The sequence below is a fragment of the Eptesicus fuscus genome, chromosome 9 (assembly GCF_027574615.1).
Source record: "Eptesicus fuscus isolate TK198812 chromosome 9, DD_ASM_mEF_20220401, whole genome shotgun sequence".
NCBI lineage: Eukaryota > Metazoa > Chordata > Mammalia > Chiroptera > Vespertilionidae > Eptesicus > Eptesicus fuscus.
The window spans coordinates 32,084,288-32,107,388 of NC_072481.1; the positions used below are offsets into that span (position 1 = coordinate 32,084,288).

General features: G+C 50.9%; 1 protein-coding gene across 3 annotated transcripts in view; it reads left to right on the forward strand.

Annotated features, from left to right (window-relative positions):
- GLIS1 (GLIS family zinc finger 1) overlaps positions 1-23,101 on the forward strand; it is a 229,510-nt gene that overhangs the window by 63,587 nt on the left and 142,822 nt on the right. The gene's annotated exons all lie outside the window — the stretch shown is intronic.

The following is a 23,101-nucleotide window of genomic DNA, read 5'->3' on the forward strand; positions in this document are numbered from 1 at the left end:
AGCTGGGTGTCTCTGACTGGGAAGAAATCCTAGTATAGTAAGTGATGCACGCCTGGCTGTTGTGGTTCAGAGACTGAGTATCAACCCAGGAACCAAAAGGTTGCTGGTTCGATTCCCGGTCATGGCACAAGCTTGGGTTGCAGGCTCGATCCCCAGTAGGGGGTGTGCAGGAGGCAACCCATCGATGATATTCCTCTCTCATCAATGTTTCTATCTCTCTATCCCTCTCTCTTCTTCTCTCTCTAAAAATCAATAAAACGTATTAAAAAAGAAAAGAAAAATAAAAGAGATACATGGGAAGCTCCAGAGTAGATAGGGGCCATTGGGGGTGGAATCATGGAAGGCTCCCTGGAGGCGGTTACTCGCCCAAGACCACGTGGTTGATAAGGCTAGAATCAGGGCTTGGAGCCAGGTCTCCCCTGCACTGTGCTGCCTTTCCTGCACTGTGCTGGGTCATTTTCTCAACATGGTCTAACTGGAGGCATGGATTTACTTTGTTTTTCCTCTATATCTAGGGCTGGGTTTTTCCTGGGCAAGTGGCCCCAATGTTAATCCAGGCCCTTTTAGAGTAATTTTATCACTGCTAACTCTCTAAACCACTTGAATGTTCCACTAATAAAAAAATTCTGTGGGGACAGTATGGACAGGAAGTTAAAGACATAAGACTTCTGGTCGAAAATTGAATGTGGGCTCAGGGAGATGGATGGGGCCTCGTGGGGACACAGACTGGAACGAGGCTTCCATGACCGCTGGCGCCGCTCTGGCCTTTATAGGCACGGGATTGTGGGGAACATGGCGTGCTTGCCAGCTCAGGGAATAATGCCCCTGACGTTAGAGTGACCTGGCTGGGCAGAGATGTGGGGACAGTCTGGCCAGGCTGGGCCTGGGGAAGGCCTGCACTGCCTCCCTACTGGGTGGGGTAGCAAGTTGGAGAGGACCAGGCAGCCAGTCCCAGCAGAGAGTACGGTGGGGCTGCAGTAGCTCCAGGGTACTTCGCTGTTACGGACAGATAGATTTGGGGAGGCATGGTCCAATTAGGTGGCTAGCTCTGAGTTGGATGCTGTGTGGCACAGGAAGGAGAAAGAGGAAACAGAGGCTTGTGGAGGGGAGGTGGGTGAGACGAGCAGGTGGAAAACTTGCTCTTGAGGCAGCAGGTGGACTTTACAGAGATTTGCAAATGCAAGACCTTAAAGGCCGCATGGGTTTTAGGTTGGCGCAGAGGCCTTGTAGTCAATCCAGCTCACTAATCTGTGCAGCACATGGCACCTGCTCCAAGGCCCATAGTAAAATAAATAGTCCAAGGGTAGGGGGTGTTCTGAATACTAGAGAAGCACAGAGTAACCCACTCGGGGCCCAGGTATAGGAGGTAATCAGAGAAGGCTTCACAGAATAGGTGACATGGGTCTGGGCCTCAAAGGATATGTAGGAGTTCATAGACAGGATGGTGAGAAAGCATTGCAGGCAGAACCCCATGCAGCTCTGAGTTGGGCCAGGTGGGTAGAATGGTTCCATTTTGTACAAAGGTGGGAAGATGGAGTGGCTTGCCCAAGGAGATGGGGGCCAGACCTCCTGATTCCTCCTCTGGTGCTCTGCCTACTGCCCCACACTGCTTCCTAGGTCTATTCTCAAACACCCACAGTAGCCCTGGGGAAGCTTAGGATATGCCCTGGACTTCTGTTCCATTTTAGCACCTGGACTAGGGCAATGGCTGGGCAGGGTGGTGTCAGAGCTGCCTGGAGACAGGCTTGATTCCATTGGCCTTGGCCCCCTCCCTGCAGATGGGCCTCCGCCAGCTTGGCCAGGGTCTGCTGTTTTCTCCAGGCCACAGCTCACTGATGGGGAGGTTGATAATTTCCTCATATTATAGTCGGAGGAAATCTGAATGAGGATTCAGAGTCTCCTCTTACTAATAAATGAAATATTTAAGAAGTTATAGTCGGGAGTGAGGGGAAGGAGCTTTGGAGCTGGGCAGGTCTGGGTTTGAATTCCTGCTCTGCCTTGGTGGGCTTTGAAAGCTTGAGCAAACCATTTCACCTTCCCAAGGCTCAGTTTCCTCATCTGTGAAACTCTGTGACGATTCAATACAATAACACATATTTAAAATGCATTCCAATTTATATGGGTGCTCAATAAGTATGTGTCACTTTCCATAGCATACATGAAATTCTCCTGCCCATCTCCCTGGAATATTCCTGATGGAAGAGCTCCAGTCTGTCCCTGAATACCCCTAGTGGTAGGGCACTCTCTACTTTCAATACAGTTCTTACACTGAACCAATTGATGGTTGCCCGATGGGAGGGGGTTTGGAGGGCTAGGTGGAAAAGGTGAAGGGATTTAGAAGTACAAATTGGCAGTTAACAAATAGTCATAGGGTTATAAAGTATAGCATAGGGAAATATATAGTCAATAATATTGTAATAACACTATATGGTGTCAGGTGGGTACTAGAATTATGGGAGATCACTGTCTAAGTTATATAAATGTCTAATCACTATGTTGTGCACCTGAAACTAATATAATATTGTATATCAACTATAACTGAAAAGAAAAGTTTTTATACAGAGTGAAATCTGACCCCTTGTAGCCTTTCCCATTGATGCTGGTGAAGCGGGGCACTGGAGGCTGGTGAAGTGGGGCACTGGAGGCTGGTGAACCTTCTGACATCCCTGGACTGTCAGTCCTGGGCTCTTCTCAGAAAGTAGGTACCCAAGCTCCTTTTAGACTTTGGTGTCAGGAGCTGAGCCTAGTGCCCCAGGTGACCTGGAAGGGCCCGCCTGGGAGGAGAGTTTTTACACCTGAACCTTTCCAGCCGGTGCAACTTCAGATCTCATCAGCTTGTTGCTCAGTGTATACAAACATCCCCATCTGTCAACACCGTCTATACTTCACAAATATCCTCTGCAGTCAAGACATATATATAGAATATTTCCTCCATTGCTGTACATTTAGGATGTTTCCTGCTTTTCACTCACTATCTATATCTATATATATAAAAGCCTAAGCGACCATTCAACCATTCAACCGTTTGACCGGTAGCTATGACATGCACTGACCACAAGGGGACAGACGCTCAACGCACAGGCATGGAAACATGGAACAAACTGATGAATCTCAGAGGAAAGGGGGGAGGGTGGGAAGAGATTAACCAAATATCTTACTAGCGGTCTAGTGCATGGGTTTGTGCAGCAATGGGGTCCCTTGGCCTGGCCCGTGAGGATTGGGCTGAAACCAGCAGCCCGACATCCCCCGAGGGGTGCCAGATTGCAAGAGGGTGCAGGCCAGGCCAAGGCATCTCACCGCTGCACGAATCCGTGCACCGGGCCTCTAGTTGTAAATAATAACATGATGAACATATTCATTTAAAAAAGGACCAATATGCTCGACCAGTGTGGCTCAGTGGTTGAGTGTTGACCTATGAGCCGGGAGGTCATGGTTCATAGGTCGACCAATGAGCCACACTGGTCAGGGCACAAGCCCAAGTCGTGGGCTCCATCCCTAGTGTTGGGCGTGCAGGAGGCAGCCAATCAATGATTCTCTCTCATCATTGATGTTTCTATCTCTCCCTTTCTCCCTTCCTCTCTGAAATCAATAAAAATATATTAAAAGTAAAAGGACCAGTAACTCCTCCTGTGGGCTAGGAGATGGGCTGGGTGCTGGGGAGCAAAGATGAACAGCCTTGGAGGGACAGGGTAAGGGAGACAGACGGGGGAACATGTGCAGGTCTGGTTGGTGCTCTGCTGGGACTTTTCACAGGCACCGGGTCTCTGCTGGGAGGCCCAGCATGCCGCAATCTGAACCTCGTCATGGGACTTGACGGTTATCCCTTTGGGATTTCATATGGCTGGTGTCTGAGGGGTTGCAGGCAGGTGTCTTCCTTTTAGAGATTTGCTAAGAGATGGAAACCATAAATTTTTATTAAGCGCTTCTGTGTACTAGGATCTGGATCAGAAAATAAACGAGTGGACTCACCTCTGTCTTTGTAACAGTCTTCTTGGTAAAACAAAGTGGTTATCTGAGTTGACTTATTAAGAAGTTAGAGAGCTTGGAAAAGGGAGGCATCAGAATGAGGCTTGGGGGGAAGGAGTCTCACTTTTGGGGGATTTACAGTCTAAAGGGTTGTTGCCTCACTTGAAAAACCTCACGCTGCCCGAGTTATTCTGTTCGTCTCTGGCCAGGTGCTTGGAAGCCATCTCCCTGCGTGGGCTCGGGCTGGGAGAGTGCTCAGTTCCGGCCAGCTGAGCCCTTCTTGGCCAGGTTGAATGTCTTTATTGAATCCAGAGAGAGATTCAGTCCAGAAATAGGATTCCCACCTGGGCTGTGGCTGCTGAGCCACTTCTGTTGTATGCTTTGGGTCACTTAGATAAAGCAGATAAAAGCCAGACCAGTTATCTCCATGTGCTGTCATGGAAGCTTGTGTGACTTCACGCGTCTGCTGCTGGTCTGACAAACGGTGCTGGGCTGCAGGCCGCCCTGTCAGGAGTCCTCTCTGAAGCCAGCGAACGGCTCTCACCCAAGCCTCGGATGCACCACTTGCTCAGTTCTACCAGTAAATGGTGCTGGGTGCGGGGAGTGGGGACACAGGGAGGGGTTAGACTGGCCTCTGTGTTCAGGGAGCTCTCAGTCTACGTGGGACGGATGCTGGGACTGTGGTGGGAGGTGTTGGGACCGAGGGAGGCAGGAGCTGGGAGCCTACACAGCCTGGCAGCCCGATGGATCCACAGAGGTTGGGTTGTGTCTGGCCTATTCTCGACAGTACCTCCAGCACCTAGCATGCTGCCTGGGACTGAGTGGAGGCTCTGTAAGTATTTGTGAAATGAATGACTAGGTAGTGGGTGACCCAGCCTGGGTATGAGGGTTGAATGGGAATCAGTCATCACCTAGTCTTTCCTCTCTTTGTCTTTCCTTTCTCCATTCTATCCTTTACTGAGCACTTGCTGAGGTCCAGGCCCCATGCTGGTAACTGGATATGCAGAGGGAGCTCCTGGCCCCCAGAGAGGAGGACACGGAACTCTGTTCACACCCCACACCATTCCTGTGGCTTCTCCACCATGGCCCCCATGACACTAGTGCACATCTGTGTGTCCATGCCTCTCACCTAGCGCTCCTCCAAGACAGGGAAGGACCCCAGCACAGGGCCAGGCACAGAGGACGTGCTCTAGGTCGGCTGTAAACACGGAGAGGAGGCTTCCGAGGCACGGAGCAAGGAAGGACTAGTGTTAACTGGAGACTGGCTGGGACAATACCTATACCTAGTCCTGGTTCTTCCTCTGACCAGCTGTGTGACCTTGGACAGTCACTTCCCTCATCTGTGCCTCATCTACAATGTTTGGGGTTCGAGGGAGAGTCAAAGGAGACGGGGTCTGGAAGCACCTTGTAAAGTGTAGTGAGGGATACAGAGGGACCCAGACTCGTCAGGGCCTGCTCTACGGTAGAGCCACTGGCTGGGGCACCCTGGAGATATAGTGCCTTGATCTGTGCCTCAGGTTCTTCAACAGCAGCATGGGAGTAATGAGGCCTACTTTGAGAGCTGTGGAAGCAGTGTGTAATCGGTAGTGGTCACGCACAAGCAAGGGGCAGAGGTGGTTTGGGTGCGATCCCGGCCATCAGGGAGCTCCTGTTTAGGGGGGCTGTGCACTGAGTGTCACTGTGGCTGGGCAGGTCCCACTGGCTTATGGGTAGGCTCAGGTGACACACATATGTGCAAAGCGCTTTATAGTTCCCCAAATGCTTTTAGCCCTTTAATCTCTTCTATCCTCATTATAGTGCTAAGAAGTATACATTCATCATTATCTACACTTTCCCAGCGAGAAACTGGGCCCCAGACCAGACCCCAGGGGAAGGAGGTTCCTGTAGAGACTGAATGGAAGAAGTAGCACAGGGATGAGTAGCACAGTCAGTGTTCACCAGGTGCATGAGAGGAGACGATGTGCTCCAAGGACAAAGACAAACTGAGCCCCATCTCGGGCGAGGGCTGGTCCCTGGCTCTGGGACAGGCCGAGTCTGCAGAGAGAGACAGGGTTGGAGCAAGGCTGAGTCCAACTTCACCACCCCGGACCTGTGGCTCCCCAGCCTGGCCCAAGACCAGCCGCGGGGAAGGGGATTGAGAAACTGCTGCAGAGGGCATGGAGGTGTGTGTGATTATTCCACCATCCAGGGGTGTGCTGGGCTCGGCCTCTCTGTGCTGGCCTTTAAGTCTGCCAGGCCAGGGCTGGGATCCCCAGGAATGCCTGCAGTCAGGTGGGGGGTGGGGCAGAAGATGAGGCTGGCAGGGAGGCAGGCCAGACCCCAAAGGCACCCATTGGGCTCTTGGTCAACCAGTGGAATTTAGGGGCCTCAAGTCAGGGAGGTGGGTCTTGTCCTTGCCTGATCCAATGGGACCTGAGATGCCATCCCAAAAGTTATCAATTATGGGCACAGGCCTTGGGGTCACCGAGACGTGGGTCCAAACACTGGTCTCATCTCTTGCTAACTCTGAGCCCAGACTTCCCCGTCTGCAAAGTAGGGAAATCAGAAGCCACCTGACAGAGGGGAGATGCAGTGCTGCTGGAGGTGTCTGTGAAGAGCTAGCCCTGGCACACAGCAGGGCTCAATAAACAGGTGGCTATCTGTGCATAGAGTCAGGGACAGCAGAGCAGAGTGGTTGAGACCAGGGGCCCTGGGGCCAGCCTGCCCAGGTTCAAAGCCTGGCTTCACCACCTGATGGCTGCGTGACCTTGGACCCTCTGGTTAGCCCTCTGTCTTTTTTATTTTGTTGTTTTTATTTCATAACCACGAGAAAAGTCATACTGACCTCATGGGATTGTCGTGAGGATTATTGAGTTAATACCTGCTTCCTCTCTTCCCGTTCTTCCTGAATCGACTCCACTCAGACTCTCATCCCACCGTGGAGGTCACCCAAGTCAGGGCCATCAGTGCCCTCCGAGTTGTTCGGTCCAGGGGTCCTTTTGGCAGTGTCCGACGCAGTTGCTCATTCCCTCCTCCTGGACACACGTTCTGCCTTTGCTTTGAGGACACCTCCTGGTTCTCCTCCTGACGTCTAGATGTTCGTGTGCCTGGGGGTCTAGTCTCCACTTTCACTCTTGGGGCTCCTCCATGCTCATGGCTTTGACTACCAGCTGGTGAGTCCAGGTTTATACTTCCAGCTGGGACCTCGCCTCTGAGCCCTGCTTTTCAGCTGGATGTCCAGTAGCTATCTCAGCCTCAACACATCCAGAGCTAAACTCCTGGTAACACCCTGCACCCTAGTCCCAGGCTCCCCATTTTTCTATAAGTTGTTTAGGCCTAAATTCTTGGAGTCCCCTCCTCTCTCCCAAGTCCTACATTGAATCCATCCCCAAATCTTGTTGGTGCTCTCTTCACCACAGGGGAGAATCTGACCCCTTTATCCTTTTCCTGGTGTCGTCCTGGTTCACACCGCCATCATTCCCATTTGGATGATTGGAGTTGCCTCTGACCTGGCTCCCTACGTCCATTTGTCCTCCATGCAGTTGGGGTCCTGTTCTGACCTTTGCTCAAAGCCTTCCAGTGGCTGCTCAGCTGAGTCTCTGGTGGGGTTTGGCTCACCCCTGGAATGGATGCTGCTCAGACCTCAGCAGGCCTGTTTCAGACTCTCTGACTGGCAGGGGCTTGGCAAGGTGAAGAGCATGTGCTGAGTTGCCCTTCTTTGTCTGAATTGGGTTTCCTGCTCCCTTCCCAGGCAGTTGGACAGGAGAAGGCAAAAGGGAAGTGAGTGAGAAGGGAAGCTGGCCTGCAGTTCACTGACGTTCATTCCTCAGACGGCCCCGACCTCCCTGCTGGGAAGGGATGGCTTGCCCCACAGGACAGATGAGGAAACGGAGGCACAGAGCAGTGAAGGGCAGTGAGGTGGACACCGAGCTCAGCCTCATCTCCCATCTGGAATCATGCCCATTGTTCACCCCTGTGGTTTAGAAGAGAAATCTCCAGCTGGTGGAGAGGAAGGAGCCTTCATCTGGCAAGTGGCACAGTTGTCCCTGGAGGGGTCCTTGTGTGAATGAAATGCGGTAATGTATGCGTGGAAAGTGCTCAGCCCTCGCCTGATATCCAGGAGCCATTCATTTGCTGCCTGCAACCCCCTCACCAGCCTCAGCAGTTCCCAGGCCTCCTGGGTGGGTTTGGTTTGGTTCCGTGTACTCATTGCTCACTGATGCCTGTCTGCGTTGGGCCCAGCCTTGTGCCAGAATTTAGAAGCCTAGAAAAGAGTCAGACAGGTCAGAGCACTTGCATTACTCACCATGGGTGTAGCAGACAGGTGGGCATACGGGCTGAGATGGGAGGTGCTGGCGGCCTGGACGAGGGTGGTGGCAGTGGTCATGGAGCAGAGTGGAGAGATGTGAGAGACATTTAGGAGATGGAAGAGGCAACTTGTTGGCTGGAGATTGCCGAGCTCTGTTATTTACTGGCTGTGTGACCTTGGGCAAGTTACTGACCCTTTCTGTGCCTCAGTTTCTCATCTATAAAAGAGGGGTGTTAACAGTGTTTTCTTCATGGGTTGGGGGAGATAGCCTTGAAAAGGGCTTGAACAGTCTCAGCGCGTTTGTGGTGCTCAGTAAACATTAGTTCTCATTATTACTATTTTTGGTGACTGGCCAGGTGGGGGACTGGGGCAGAGGGAGATGCCTCGGATGAGGCCCTGGGTGTCTGGAGGTGGGAAAGGAGGCACAGGTGTAGAGGTGGTGAGGGAGGGAGCTTGGCTGAATCCAGGGTGCCTGTGGGCATCCCCTGGAGATGAGGAGGCCCTTCTAGGGACTGCCAGAAATGGCCTCCCAGCTGCCTCCAAACCAGGAGTCTGATTGCGCCCACAGGTGACAGGTCTGCCTTCAGGATCTACAGGTTGATTATTTTTGGCCCCTTGGGGTCCCTGAGGCAGGAGATGGGGAAACAGTGATCATCATCGCCATCATCATCTTGATAATGGCAATGATAACAACTACCATTTGTGTGAGGATTTACTTTTTACAAAGTGCTTTCTCATCCATTACCTCATTGGGAACACATGGTTCCAATAGAAGGCAAAGGATGCATTTCTCTGCGGTCCTGTGGGGCCCACTGCTCTGAAAGTCTGTTTCAGATGATAATAATGCCGCACATTTCATAGTGCTTTGTACTTAGCAAAGTGTCCTCACGTCCATACTTGCATTTGGCCCTCACTATGGCTCCTCACAGGGCACACCAGCCAGGAATGAACATCCCATTTGACAAGAAAATCTGAGATCCCGAGAATTCCAGTGACTTGCTTGAGGTGTCCCAGCTTGTGAGGCTGGGACTTAAGTGTTAGATGGGGGGCTTATGGCATCTTCATTTTCAGTTTAGTCTTCCATACAGGGCAGGCCTCTCTTCAGCCACTTGAATACATACCTCCAGGATGGGAAGCAGCAGTTCAGCCACTTGAATACATACCTCCAAGATGGGAAGCTCACCATCTGATTGAGCAGAGGTTGTCCCCTGAGGCATGGATCTCCGTCCCTCCCATTGGTCCTAGCTGTGTGGTCTGGCAATGCATAGCCTGGCTGAGAGATCAGGACAGGAGGCGTGTCTCCTCTGATGTGCTGAATGGCCTTTTAAATGATCAGGTGATGTCCAGGCTTCCCCTCCTCAGCTACTTCTCATCTTTGTGTTGTGTCTGTCCCACTGTCGCTGCTCTCTTGCCCGCCCCCCAATTGGGGCACATCCTGGGGCTTCCTTAGAGAGGGGGCCGAATAGAGTGATGGTGAGAAGTAGCCTTGGGCTGGGCATCTAGGGCCTGGGCTCTGTTTGTCCCTGAAACTCAGCACCTTACTAGGCCTCCTTGAATCAGAAGGTCTTTCAAGTCCCTCAGTGGCCCACCCAGACTCCTAGAAACTCGGTCATGTCCTCGCCAGTTCCTTCCTTTTTTTAAGGTCCTTCTGACTGTGTGGAGTAATCTAGGGGAGCTTAGAAGACCATGCATTTGGGAGGTTTCAATATTGGGGGATCATTTTTGATGAAAGCAAATTAGGCTCTTTTGGGAATTTTGATCCAGGACAAAGGCCAAATGCATAGCACAGCAAATAAGCCCTCCATGGTGGGCCTGGCCTGCCTCTTCAACCCATCCTTTGCCCCTCTGCCTCCAATGCGCTGCCCTCAGTCTCCCCACCCCCCAACCTCCTGCCCAGCTCAAATACCCCTTCCTCCAGGAAGCCTTCTCTCACTTGTTTGACTGGATCAGAGGCCTTTTCTGGGCTCCTTAGTCCTCAGGCATCTCTCTGTCTCCAACCAGTTGTTTTCCTGTCTTTCCAACATGCAGAGACCCCAGTTTTGTCCCAGATCCCCAAGAAGTTAGCATTTCTCACTTTGTACCTTCCTGATTGTGTCCCATAAGCCAGGCAGGGCTCAAATATACATGTATATGCACATATGTGTGTATCTCCTTGCTTAATTTTACAGCCCTGTGCCCAGGCCACGCAGTAGACGGGTCGTAGAGCCATAATTCAAACATGAGTCTGCCAACACATTCCACCTCACCCAGTCACCCCCCCCCCCCCCAGTGAATCCCGCTGTGGCTGCCGACTGTGGTCCGCCCTGCCCAGCTGGGAGAGTGGGCTTGCTGGTGGACTGGGCTTTGATTTGCAGTGACCCACTGCTCTCTTTGTAGTTGCTCCTCCCCACTGAGCCCTGGGGGACATTCCTGTAAACCTGAGCAAGTCAGAGAGCCCCCACCTCTCCCAGCCAGCCCGATGAGAAGATGAGAGGGAGGAATGTCTAGCTGGGCTCTGCTCAGGGTCCCAATCTGCACGCAGCCCTGGGGCTGTGCTTTCCCCACTCCAGAACCACCCAGTTTCTCCCCTTTCCCCACTCCAGGCCAGGGGTCAAGTTCAGGGAGACTGTGCTCCACGCTCTCTCCCTCCCCCACCCTTTTACTCAGCTTAGGGTTTCTGGAAGGCACCTGAGCATGGAGCGGGCACTTTCCTGCCACATACCAGAGTGACCAGGGCTGGTTATGTCCCCTCTCTGAGCTGGCTTCCTCAGGCACAAATGGGGCATGCTATCCCCATCTTGAGTTGTCGTGACAGTTAGGTGGTATTACATAGGTGAAGGGCCTGGTGCCCTACCTGGCACATAGTAGGTGCTGAATACATGTTAGCTCTCCTTACTCTGCTGATGAGAAACCAGCCCCTTCCTTGCTGAGGAGGGAGAATGACTGGGGGGTGGGGAGGTTGTGGTGATGTGAGCCAAGACTTCCATCTGGAAGATAGAAATGAGACCGTGGATCCCTGGCCTCCGAAGGAAGGCCCTGATGCCTTTTGGATGCTGAGGTGTCTGGAAAAGGGGTGAGGCTTCTCACATGCTAATGAGATGGCTCCCTATCTTGGAGAATATCTGGGAAAACCTAAAAGTGGATGTGGACCTTTGCAAACAACCTAATTGTTCACTTCAGATGAAGCAACCCCCCCCCCCAAAACAAAACAAAACACACACCCCAAAACCAAAAACAAACAGGGAGGGAAAGAGGCCTTCCCAAGGCCACCCGGCCAGAAGGGGGCAGAGCTGCGTCCTTTCTCCCAGTCCCTCAAACAGTTTAAAAAACACACCTGACATTTATTGAGACCTTGAAACATACTGGGCCTGTTCTAAGTGCACTTTATCTCATTAATCCTCACATAAACCCTGTGAGGTGGGACCTGTTATTTCCATTTTACAGATGAGCAAACTGAGTCTTGAAGTAGCTGAACAACTTTCCCAGGTGGCACAACCGTCTCAGGGCTGCAGAACCTTGGAGTTAGGGTTCAGCGTCAGCGGGAGGGGCTGGGGCGGGGAGGTGGGGGTGGAGTTGGCCTGTCGACCCGCTCATAAACACCACTGGCTGTGTGTGGAGGAGTGTCTAGGCTGGGAGTAGGAAGACCAGAGTGCAAGTCTTTCTCTGTCATCAACTTACCTTGCAACCTTGAGCAAGGCCTTTCGCTTCTCTGGGCTTCAGTTTCCCCATGTGCACAATGAGGAAGGTTGAAAGACCCTCCAGCCCTGAAATTCTTAATTTAAGAGGCTGCCCAGTTGCTGAACACCTTGTGATGGGCAGTTAGCGACCTGTCTTGTCAGCCCATCCCCATGCTGGACAGCTCTCCTCTACCCGGAGCCAAACGGAGCGCTCACGAGTTTCTCTGTCACCCGTTCTCCTGGTCCCCCTGCTCCACTGCTGCCTCCTTGAGTGTGGCAACCAAGCCCAGGCCAGGCCGTGGCTGCTGCTTGGAAATACTTTCTTCCTTTTCCTTGGCCCTTCTGAAGGCCTTCTCTAGGGTCAGAGCACCAAGAGGCCTTCAGGACCTGGGGTCATCCCCCAGTGACCCCCCTGAGGCCCAGACTCCTGTTTACCAGGCATCAGTACACACGACTCTGTGCCAGGCACTTATCACACTGGCCCTGCCAGGGTCCTGCAATGATTCCTGTTCACAGGGGAAGTTGTGGGGTCGCTCAGCCAGGACAGGGGTGTGATCAGTGCCCCACAGCAGCTCCTAGGTTCATTCTTCGGGCCTTTCTGAGTTCCCTCCTGCTTACAATGCCTTCTTAACCTCCTCCTCGTTCATTTTGACAAGTAGCCCCTTAGTATCGGCTCTGGGTGAGGCCCTGTGCTGGTCCCTGTCACTCAGAAGGAGGAGAACCTAGTAAGGATGCCATGGGAGAGGTCAACTTGTCTCTCAGCCCCCTGGCTGGGCACCGTGGATGCCGCAGTGAGTGGGAGCAGGACAGGTGAGCGGCCCCTGTGATGTAGTCAGGTGAGTGCAGCGAGTGGGAGTGCAAGGGGCAGCCTCAGCCCAGAGGACTCTCTGGGAGAACTTCTGTTGGAGGAAACTTGGATACCAGCATGGTCTCCTCCTCCAGGAAGTCCTCCCTGACAGTGGCTTCTCTGACCTTGGGTCCATATCACTGCTGTGGTGCTTGTTGGAATTGTTTGTTGAAATTCATCTTTTCATGTTTTACTTTCCTGTAGAGAGCTTGATGCCAGGATCTGCATTGAATTTCCGGCCTCATGCCTTTATTATTTTATTAGCTTATTCAGTTGAAACTCTATTGGATCCTATGCCAGTTACCATGTTAGCACTGGGCAGACTAAAACCCAGGAGCTTCTGTTCTCTCCTCAAGTTGCTTCCCCACCTAGTGTAGAATGGCAATACAGGTTGGTGAAGGCTAAAAAAGCCCAGAGAGAGACCCTGAATTTGAGCTGGGCACTGAAGGTTAAATAGGAGTTTGCCAAGCAGACAATAGAGGGAGCAGGGCATTAGGCAGAGGGAACAGCATGTACAACAGCACAGGGGCCTTTCAAGAGTGAGCTCCCTCTGGGGAATGGTGAGCATAGCAGCGGGGAGGGGAGCGGTGGGCCAGGTGGCTGGAGAGGTGGTCAAGACTCCACAAGGCTTTGAGGGTGGCTGTGCTCGGAGCCTTTGCATAGCAAGGTCACTGGGGGCCGGGGCGAGGGTGACTAGTATCGGACCGAATGAGAAGCTGAGAGTCAGGCCAGGGTGGTTCTCCCTGCCGAGGTGATGGGGCTGAAAGAGAGGGAACAGTGAGGATGGGGAGGAAGGGGGCAAGGGTGGATGATCCAAATGATAATTGCCCCAAAACTTAGCAGCTTAAATCACTCAATATTTCACAAGCCTCACAATTTTGTGGGTCAGGAATTTGGGGCAAGACTCTTCTGGGTGATCCTTTTTCTCCATGGGACATTGATTGGGGTCACTCTGGTGGTATTGGGGTCACTCTGGTGGTATTCAGTTGGTAGCTGGTCTGATTAGAGAGTCAGGACAGATTGATCATATGCTAGCACATGGGTGAGCGTGGCTGGAAGGCTGGGCTCAACGGGGCCCTTCTCCCTCTCCCTGTGGTCTCCATGAGGTGTCTCCAGCCGGGTAGTCAGACCTCTCATTCAGTGGCTCAGGGCTCCAGGAGACCAAGAGGGAAGCTGCTTGTCCTCAGAAGGGCGGGCTTATCAGCAGGCCCAGCACCACTTCCACCATGCGCCATTTGCCAAGGCAGTCACAAGCCAGCTCCGATGCAGAGAGGGGCACAGACCCATCTCCTCATGGGAGGACTGTCAAAGAATGTATGTCCCTCTTTAATCCACGTGCAACCCCCGTCCCATCTGCCTCGGAGAGATCTGAGCCCCTCCGAGGAATGGGAGGTGGAATCTTCCAGATGGTGGGTGTCAGCTCTGTAGCACAGATTTGAACCTCTGAACTGTGAGCACTCACCTCAACTGCTGATCCACGATACATACCAGAGCTTCTAGCTCAGGGGTCCTCAAACTTTTTAAACGGGGCCAGTTCACTGTCCCTCAGACTGTTGGAGGGCCGGACTATAGTTTAAAAAAAAACTATGAACAAATTCCTATGCACACGGCACATATCTTATTTTGAAGTAAAAAAACAAAACGGCAAAAACACCCGCATGGGGCCCGCGGGTCGTAGTTTGAGGACGCCTGCTCTAGCTGATAGCAGCCATCGAGATCAGTACGAATTTAATGCACGCTGCTGGTGCTCTAGGCCACAGTGTGAGCCCGGGGCTGGCCATCAGGTTTCTGCTCTTAGCCCAGCTTTGGCCACTTACTAGTGCTTCCTGGAGCATCGTGTTGAGAAGGATTTTGAGCTCAGCAGGAAAGAGATGGTGTGATTTATTACTCATGTCTGTTTTTCCAAGGCCTGGGGAGAGGCATTGTCACTGTCCCTGGCTCACTGCTTCTGTTGTCCGTTTCCCCCTTCGCACCTCCAGAATTACTGGCCATGGGAAGGATCCCTCCACAGCTCTGGTCCAGCCACAGAGACCCATATACGCATCCCTTCAGAAACCTGTCAGCAGGCCTCTGCGCCCAGCCCATGGCCACAAGCTGGACTTCCAACCCAATGGTGTGTGCCTGGGTTTCGGATGCACAGCACGCCCGGACCCTCCCCTGCCAGCCAGTACCTGAGCCGCAAACGCCCAGCTCCACGGTGCTAACACCAGCCGTTATCAGCCTCACACCACATTCCTTAACTTCACCATCTCCCGTTAGCCCCCTCCGACCCCTTTCTCAACCACGGAAGGTTTAATTGTTGCAAATGGAATCCGTGTTCTACAGAAGTCCAATAAATCTGCAGTCTGTCTTCCTGGTAATCAATCACAGATTGCAAATCGCACGAGGAGAAGTCTATAAGATATGTTCTTCATGTCTAGTATGTTGGGTTATTTTCATGTCTTGTGGTTTGAATTTGGCCACTGTCATTTTAGAGGAATTTCCTGCCATCTGCGTTCAATTGAATTTTCTCACAGATTTGTGCTTGCTTGTAAATACTAGGGGCTGGCAGAAAGGGGAGCTTTGTTCTTGGTGACATTTCAGAAATCCGTTAATGTAGCCTTGCCGGGGGATCTGCAGCTTGGCTGGGAGGGAGGCGTGAGGTGAAGGGAAGGCGCAGGTTCCCAAAGGCACGGGGCTGCTCAGCTCAGGCTGTGCTCAGCTCTGGGGTTGGGGTGGGATGGGCGGGTCTGCCAGGTTAGGGTCTCTGACCCTCCCGCCTTTCCTGCTGATGCCTAGGCTCTGTTTTCCTCTGTGCTTCTGCTAATTATGAGGTGTCGTGCACCTTCCCAGCTATTCCTTCCTCTTCTGCTGCGGGCAGGAGGACAGTCAGGCTGAGAGTCAACCTTTGTCCCCAAGCAGCCGATCCCAGCATATACATACCCTGGCTGCACCCTTGGTGATGGGGAGAGGCCATTAGCCATGGGACGGGGCACCCAGCTGTCCTGGTGTGGTTCCCAGCTCTGCTGTAACCCGCTCTATGACCTTAGAGAAACCACATTCCCCTCAGAGCCTCAGTCCCTCCCATTGTGAAATGGAATACTGATTCCCCACCTCAGTGGTTGTTGCAAGGATTGAATGATGTGCAGCTCACGGTTGGGCCTGAACAAAGGGTGGTTCTTCAGCCCAGCACCAGTGTTTTGGACCACCTGTGCCACTCCCCTGGCTAGGCATCGGAAATAAAGGACGAATAAGAAATACATGGTTCTTGTTCTTGAGGGCCTCACTGGGTGGACCAGTGATCACGCAGCTAGGGCACCAAGACCATCTATGGGGATGGGGAGAAATATTAGAACGTGGTTCATGTTTATGGCCTGTCTCATTTTTGGTGTGATAGGAATGATAATGATCTTATGTGTCAGGCATTGTTCTGAGCACTGCAAGTGTTTTAACACATGTGGTCGTCACAACACCCCCACCAGGCGGGTGCTCTTATTATCTCCCCTTTTATGAATGGGGACACTGAGACACAGAGCGGTTACTTGGGCAACTTGCCTAAGGCCGTATCCTAGCGTGTGGTAGAGTGTTTCTGACAATACATATAAGAATAGTAGTTTATGTCTGTGGTTTATACATGACTGTGTTTTCTCCTGATAGGGTTATGAAATCAAACAAGTTTGATGACTACTGGTCTGGAGTAGCGATTGTCAAATTTCAGCGTGCTCAATGAGAAGCATTTAAGGAGCTAAAATGCAGATTCCTGCCCCACCTTGGGGGTAGAAGGGGTTTTTAAGCAGGGGCCAGCTGGGGAAGGAGACCCCGGGGTGCCTGTTCTGGAGGCGCAGGTTGATGTTTTCAGCCCCGGTGTCCTCATCAGAAAAATGAGGACAGGTCCCCAGCCCACCAGCCTCTGTGGTGTGTGGCCCTCGGAGGGACCAGGCACCAGATGCCGCTCACCTGCTCAAGGGCACGGCCCCAGCAGTCTGCCTGCTCCTGCAGCATCAGCACTTCCTTTCTGCTGAGTCACTCCGGTCCCCACAGAAGCAAGCTGCTATTTCTACCACATTACCAAACAAAACAAACCTCTCGACCCACTTCCCTTTTTCAGATACCGCCTCGTTCTTTCATTTCCTTTAGAGTAAAGCCCCTTGAAAGAGTGACTGTACTTTATGTCCTGTTTTTCTTCTGTTCTCTTCTGAGCCCACGCTAGGCTTCATGTCCACCACTGCTCTGACGCTGCTCCTATAAAGGCCCAGTGGCCTCTGTGTCACCCAGGCCACCATCCTTGCTCAGCCGGGCTCACTGCCCTCCTCGCTGACACCACACTCTCCCACCCCCCCACCTCTCTGCTTCTCCTGCCCCTTCTCTCGTTCAGGCTGTGGCTTTGAAAACATTATTTGTTGGTGACTCCCACATTTGTATGCTCAGCCCAGACCTTCCCTGGAGCTTAGACTTGTACCTATAGCTGGTTTTCCAGATTTAATGTGCTTAAAGCCAAGCTGGGGTTACTCTGGTCCCCAGACCGCTCCTCTCACAGTATTGTCAGCCCCCTCACTACTGTCCTATGTATTCTGATTGTGTACTTTCCCCACTACATGCAGCAGGACTTTAGTCCATCTTGTCCCTGCTCTTTCCCAGGACCCCGAACGCTGCCTGGCACAGAGGAGTGCTCAGAAGTATCTGTTGAATGGATGGCTGGGCTGTCAAGAGCCCGGGAATTGAGAAGTGCCGGGCGCACGCGTGCAGCTGCCCAGCACTGCTGTTGTGCTGGGGTGTCTGGCCTATCTTGGTCTCAGTCCCAGGGCAGGCAGAATTTGGTGCTGTCCCTACAGAGAGAGCCCTCCCCTTCTGCCCCATGGCTGGGGGAAGGCGGGGCAGCACTGTGGCTGGGAGCCCGCCCTTTAGTGAAAATGAAGCCCATTCGTTAGGGTCTATTCCAGGTGCAGACCTCTTCCTTGGGTGCCCTTCTTCTTCCTTGCCCACTGTGGCGCCCAGGAGGGCTGGGCCAAGGGAGACACAGGGATGGGGAGGAGCATGGCAGGGATACCCAGGCTACCCTGACTGTGACCTGGCTCACAGCTGGGCTTTGGGCCACGCCCCCTTTCAACAGGGGAGTCTGCCTCACCCCATCTTCTCTCACGGCTTACAAGCAGGGTCTCTCTGGATAAAACATCTGCAGGCACACCTGTGCCTGTGGGAAGCAAGGCGTTCACAGGGGAATTGGGAAGGCAGGGGGACGACGGGGCGAGGGAAGGAGAGAGGAGAAGAAAGGGGAAGAGAGGCCAAAAAGAGAGGGAGAGACATCGAGATTGAAGGAGAAATAGATCCACCTACAGAGAAAAAATAGGATGAGACAGAGAAAGTCAGAGCCCCGGGGAAAGAGATTGAAAGACAGAAGAGAGACTCCTTCAGGAAGAGACAAGCAGAGACAGAGAGGGAGGGCAGAGACCTGAGTGGGGCTTCCAGGCACTTGCGGGGCAGGGGTGAGTGTTAATGGGAAGAGTGTGGGTCTGGGACAGGGTACAGCAAACCACCTCATGGGGGAAGGAGGAACCAAAGACCAGATGTGTGAATGGATTCCTTCGTTCCTTTGTTCCCATTTGTTTGTCTATCAATCCACTATTTACTGAGCTCCCATTCATGCCAGGCACTGTGTGTCCTTTCTTCCCCCTCCTCCTCTTAAGACCCCGACACTCGCTTCCAGTTCGATCTATAGCCTGGGCTCTTCCCTATGGGCCCCCGAGCCTTGCCCACAGTGAGTTCATAATCAGAGTCTGCTGAGATAGAGACAGCAGAGAGGGAAATGGTAAGCCTCTCGCGTGTCCAGCACTTGTCATTCCCTCTTGTCTGTCATTCAGGAGGCAGGAGTGCTATTTCATTACCCCACTTACAGATGGGGAAGAGGAAGCTCATTGACGCCCCCTGCCCCGTCTCCTTTTTAGTGAAGGTAGTCTGTCCTCACCCCCGCTCTCCTCCCCCCCTCCCGCTCTCCTCCCCCCGCACCCCCCCGCCCCGCCCCGCTCATGACTCCCAGGATCTCAGTTTTAAGAGGGCAGACGTGAGAGGCCTGTACTACACAGGGATCAAGGCTTCTACCCAGGATGACCGCCCTCCTGAACCGCAGGAAACATACGGCAGATGTTGTCTAGGACTTACTTGTTTATCAATAAACCTCCACTGAGTTTTGGTCTGTTCCCAGACGGGCTGGGCACCGAGGACTCAGAGATGAGTCAGATACGATCCCTGCCCTCAGGGGGCTGACAGTCACAGGGGCTGGGGGACATGGATGTATAAACTCTCCCAGGAGGGTCTGGGGATCCCAGAGAGTCCTTGGCCATGTCATCCTGGCCTAGCCTCCTCAGCTGTTCTTGTCACCCCCTTTCCTGGTCAGCACTGGTCTGAGTGGCTGGCAGCTCAGGACCCCCCTTTAGGAATGGTACATGTGGGACTCACCCCTGAGCCTCAGATCCCACCTCCTCTGCCCGAGCGCCCACAGCATGCTGCGCTTCTGCTCTGATGAGTGGTTCACCACTGGGAGCAGTGGCCGACTCTGGTCTCTGCAGCCTCACGGCAGAGCGGGCACAGAAGGGACAAAGGGGCTCAGCATCCGAGGACCACCTGCTGCGTGCCAAGTGTGTGTTGGATTCTTTACACGCAGGGACATATCAAGTTCACAGAACAGCCCCGTTTTACAGATGAAGACACTGAGACCACCAAGCTACGAAGTGGCCGATTTAAATCCATGTCTAATGGACTTGCAGCCCTGTAGTCTTTCCCTTTTCCCCAGCTGCCCCACAACGTCAGTACTTGCAGACCACGTTTCTCTGGAAGGCCGTGGGGACCTGCGTTTGTCTCATTCACTCGGAGTCCCTCCCCACTCAGGTAGAGCCCGGGGCCTAGCACAGCCCACACATCAACTGATGTTGAACCAAGAGGGAGCAGTACTCCAGTCACCAGCCCTGCAGCACCCGGAGGCAGCTGCCCCACCCAAACCCACCCGGGGACAGTGTCCCAGGAATGAGGGTCTCAGTTTTGGTTGGGTCTGCACGCTCCTTCTGGTTACGTGTTTCTGAACAACAACAACACTGGGGAAGCGCTCTTGGAAATTGCGTGGTTAATACTGTGTTTTTGTTTAGACAGGGCTGGGAGGGGGAGCCCTTATTAGTATCAGTTTGGAAAAAATACTGAGGCGTTCACGGCCAACTGCTTAATAGTTTTCATTGAGCTAATTTTAAAATGAGAACCTTTTCTTTATTTAAGCGTAGAAAACGACTTCCACATTCTGCCGCGTGACAGCCTTGATTACGGGCTCTTTTCACAATGTGCACATTAAAGGCCTCGCCCTGCCCTTATGTGGAATGGACAGTTTTGTGCAAACTGTTTATTATACGTACACGATGCACTTTAACTATTTTTAAAATTTTTTATTTTTCACTGCCGTGGTGACAGATCAAATGATTACCAAGTTAACATGCATCACCTCACATAGTTACAAGTTTTTTTCTTGTGACGGGAACTTTTAAGATCTTCTCTCTTAGCAACTTTCAAATATGCAGTATGCTATTATTAACTACTAGAAGCCCAGCGCACGAAATCGCATGGCCCTGCTCACCCACGCGGCCTCGCTGTGCTCACAGCCCTGTCCACCCGCCCTCCACCCTGCCCACCCGCACTGGTCTTTGGTAGTTACAGCGTTAGGGCCATGGGCGTTATATATATATATATATAGTTACCATGTGTACATTATTACAACCTTAGAACTCATTAATCTTTTTTTTTATATTTTATTGATTTTTTAACAGAGAGGAAGAGAGAGGGATAGAGAGTCAGAAACATCGATGAGAGAGAAACATCGATCAGCTGCCTCTTGCACACCCCCTACTGGGGATGTGCCCGCAACCAAGGTACATGCCCTTGACCGGAATCGAACCTGGGACCCCTGAGTCCGAAGGCCGACGCTCTATCCACTGAGCCAAACCGGTCTCGGCAGAACTCATTAATCTTATAACTGGAACATCCATCTCTTCATTCAGTAATTATTTATTGGAGATCTGCCTTGTTCTAAATGCTGAATAAAAATCAAGGAAATAATGTTTATTTTCTTCTAGCTTTAATAGGGCATTACACCACTTACTTGTCCCCTTGCTCCACGAGTTATGTAGTTGTGTTCTGCATCCAGTGTTTTCTTCTTGGAGTATGGTCCTTTGTATATATTTATGTTTTTAATCTTAAATGCATAGAATGGAAAAAAAATGCATAGAATGGGATTAGCACAATTATTAGTTTGTGTCACTGTCTTCTTTGGTCCATTAATGTGCCCACCTCTCTCACCCCTCCCCTCATTGGAACACTAACAAGAAAATACATTTTCCTAAGTGCCCTCTCCTATCTGGTCTCCTGCCTCCAGTCTGGAGATAATCACTTTACCGACTTTGTTCCTGTATTTTTACTCAAGTATACCTTATATATAGAAAGTACATACATCTTAAGTGTACAGTTTGATGATCATCACAGTGTAAACATAACTTAGATCAGGAAATAGAATATTACTGTCACCCCAAACAGCTTCGATCACACCTCCTCCCAGTGTCTGCCCCCTACCTCCCTCCCCAAGGAAACTCAGGCCTGGCTCCTAGTTCTACAGAGTGGTTTTGCTTGCTTTTGAACTTTATTATGTAGCTGGGGTCATAGTGTAGATACTCTGTGTGTGTAGCATCATGTCTCTGAAATCTCTCCATGTGGCTGTATAGGTAGGACTTGTTCATGTTCATTGATGTCTAGTATTATCGTTTATTGGTCTTTTCTCCTGTGGGTGACCATTTGGGTTGTTTCCAGTTTTTGATCATTATGACTAACTTTCCTATGAATACATCTGTCCCTTTCCTATGAATACACCCAATACATCTGTTGGGTGTCTGTGTAGGAATGGAATTACTGAGCTATACGGTATGGGTCTGTTCATTTTCAGGCTGTAATACCATGCAGTTTTCCAAAGTGACTGTGCTGTCTTCACACTCCCACCCGCAGGGCAGAGAGGTCCGTGGCTTGTCATTTTTGCTCACACCGGTGTTGCTTGTCTTCTAGGTGTTAGCCAGTCTGGTGGGGGTTGGTGGTACTGCTGTGGTTTCGATTTGCATTTTTCTGATGGTCCATTATATGGAGCACCATTTCATATGTTCTTTTGACCATTGAATAGCCTCTTTTGTGAAATGCCTCTTCAAGCCCTTAAACAAAAAAAATTTTTTTTTATTTGCCTTTTAATGTGTAGAAGATCTTTATTCTAGATCTAAGCCCCCTGTTAGTCAGGTGTGCTACAGATACCTGTTCCCACGCTGGCTCTTCCTTTTCTTCTCTTCATGGTGTCTTATGATGAATAGAAGCTCTTAGTTTTAACACAGTCTACTTTACTCACCCTTATTTTTATGGTTAGTGCTTTTTGTATCCTATTTAAGAAATCCTTGCCTGCCTCAGATTGTGAAAAGAGCCTCCTGTATTTTCCTCTTGAAGCTTGCTTGTTTTACACTTTGTATTTCGATCTGTAATCCATCTGGATTTGATTTTTGTGTATGGTGTGTGGTAGGGGTCAAGAGTCCTATTTTTAAAAAAATATAGAAATCGGATTTAGCCAGCAGCTTTTATTGAACACACTGCCCTTTCTCCACTCTCCCTTGCCATAAATCAGTTCAGTGAGTAAGTCTATTTCTGAATTCTCTTATTTTTGTTTATTGGTGTATTTGTTTATCTTCATACCAACTTCATAGTCTTAATTATGGAGGTTTTACAATAAGGCTTGATATTTAGTAGTGAAAGCTCTTCAACTTTGTTCTTCTTCAGGATTACTCTAGTTATCCTTGGCTGTTTGGATTTTAATATACATTTTAGGATTAACTTGGTAATTTCCACACATGAAAAGAACCTGCTGGGATTTTGATTTGGATTGCATTGAATCTCTAGATACATTTGGGGAGATAAATTTGGAATTTCCAAATTCACATTTGCAATCTTTTGACCCATGAATATGTATATCCCTCGATTCATTTAGGTCTTCATAATGTTTTATAATTTTCTAGGTAGAGGTCTTACAACTGTTGTGTTAGATTTATCCCTAAGTATTTGGTGTTTTTTGATATGATCATAAATATCTAAAAAATTTCCTTTTCTATTTATTGTACATAGACATGAAATTGATTTTTGAGTATTCATCCTATGTATACTGACCTTGTCAAATCTGCTTATTAATGTTAATTTATTTCTAGATTATTTTTGATTTGTCATTTGTGAATAATAACAGTTTTCAGTTTTTCTTTTCAATTCTTATATATTTTATTTCTTTCATCCTTGCCTACCTATAGAGGTAATTTTATG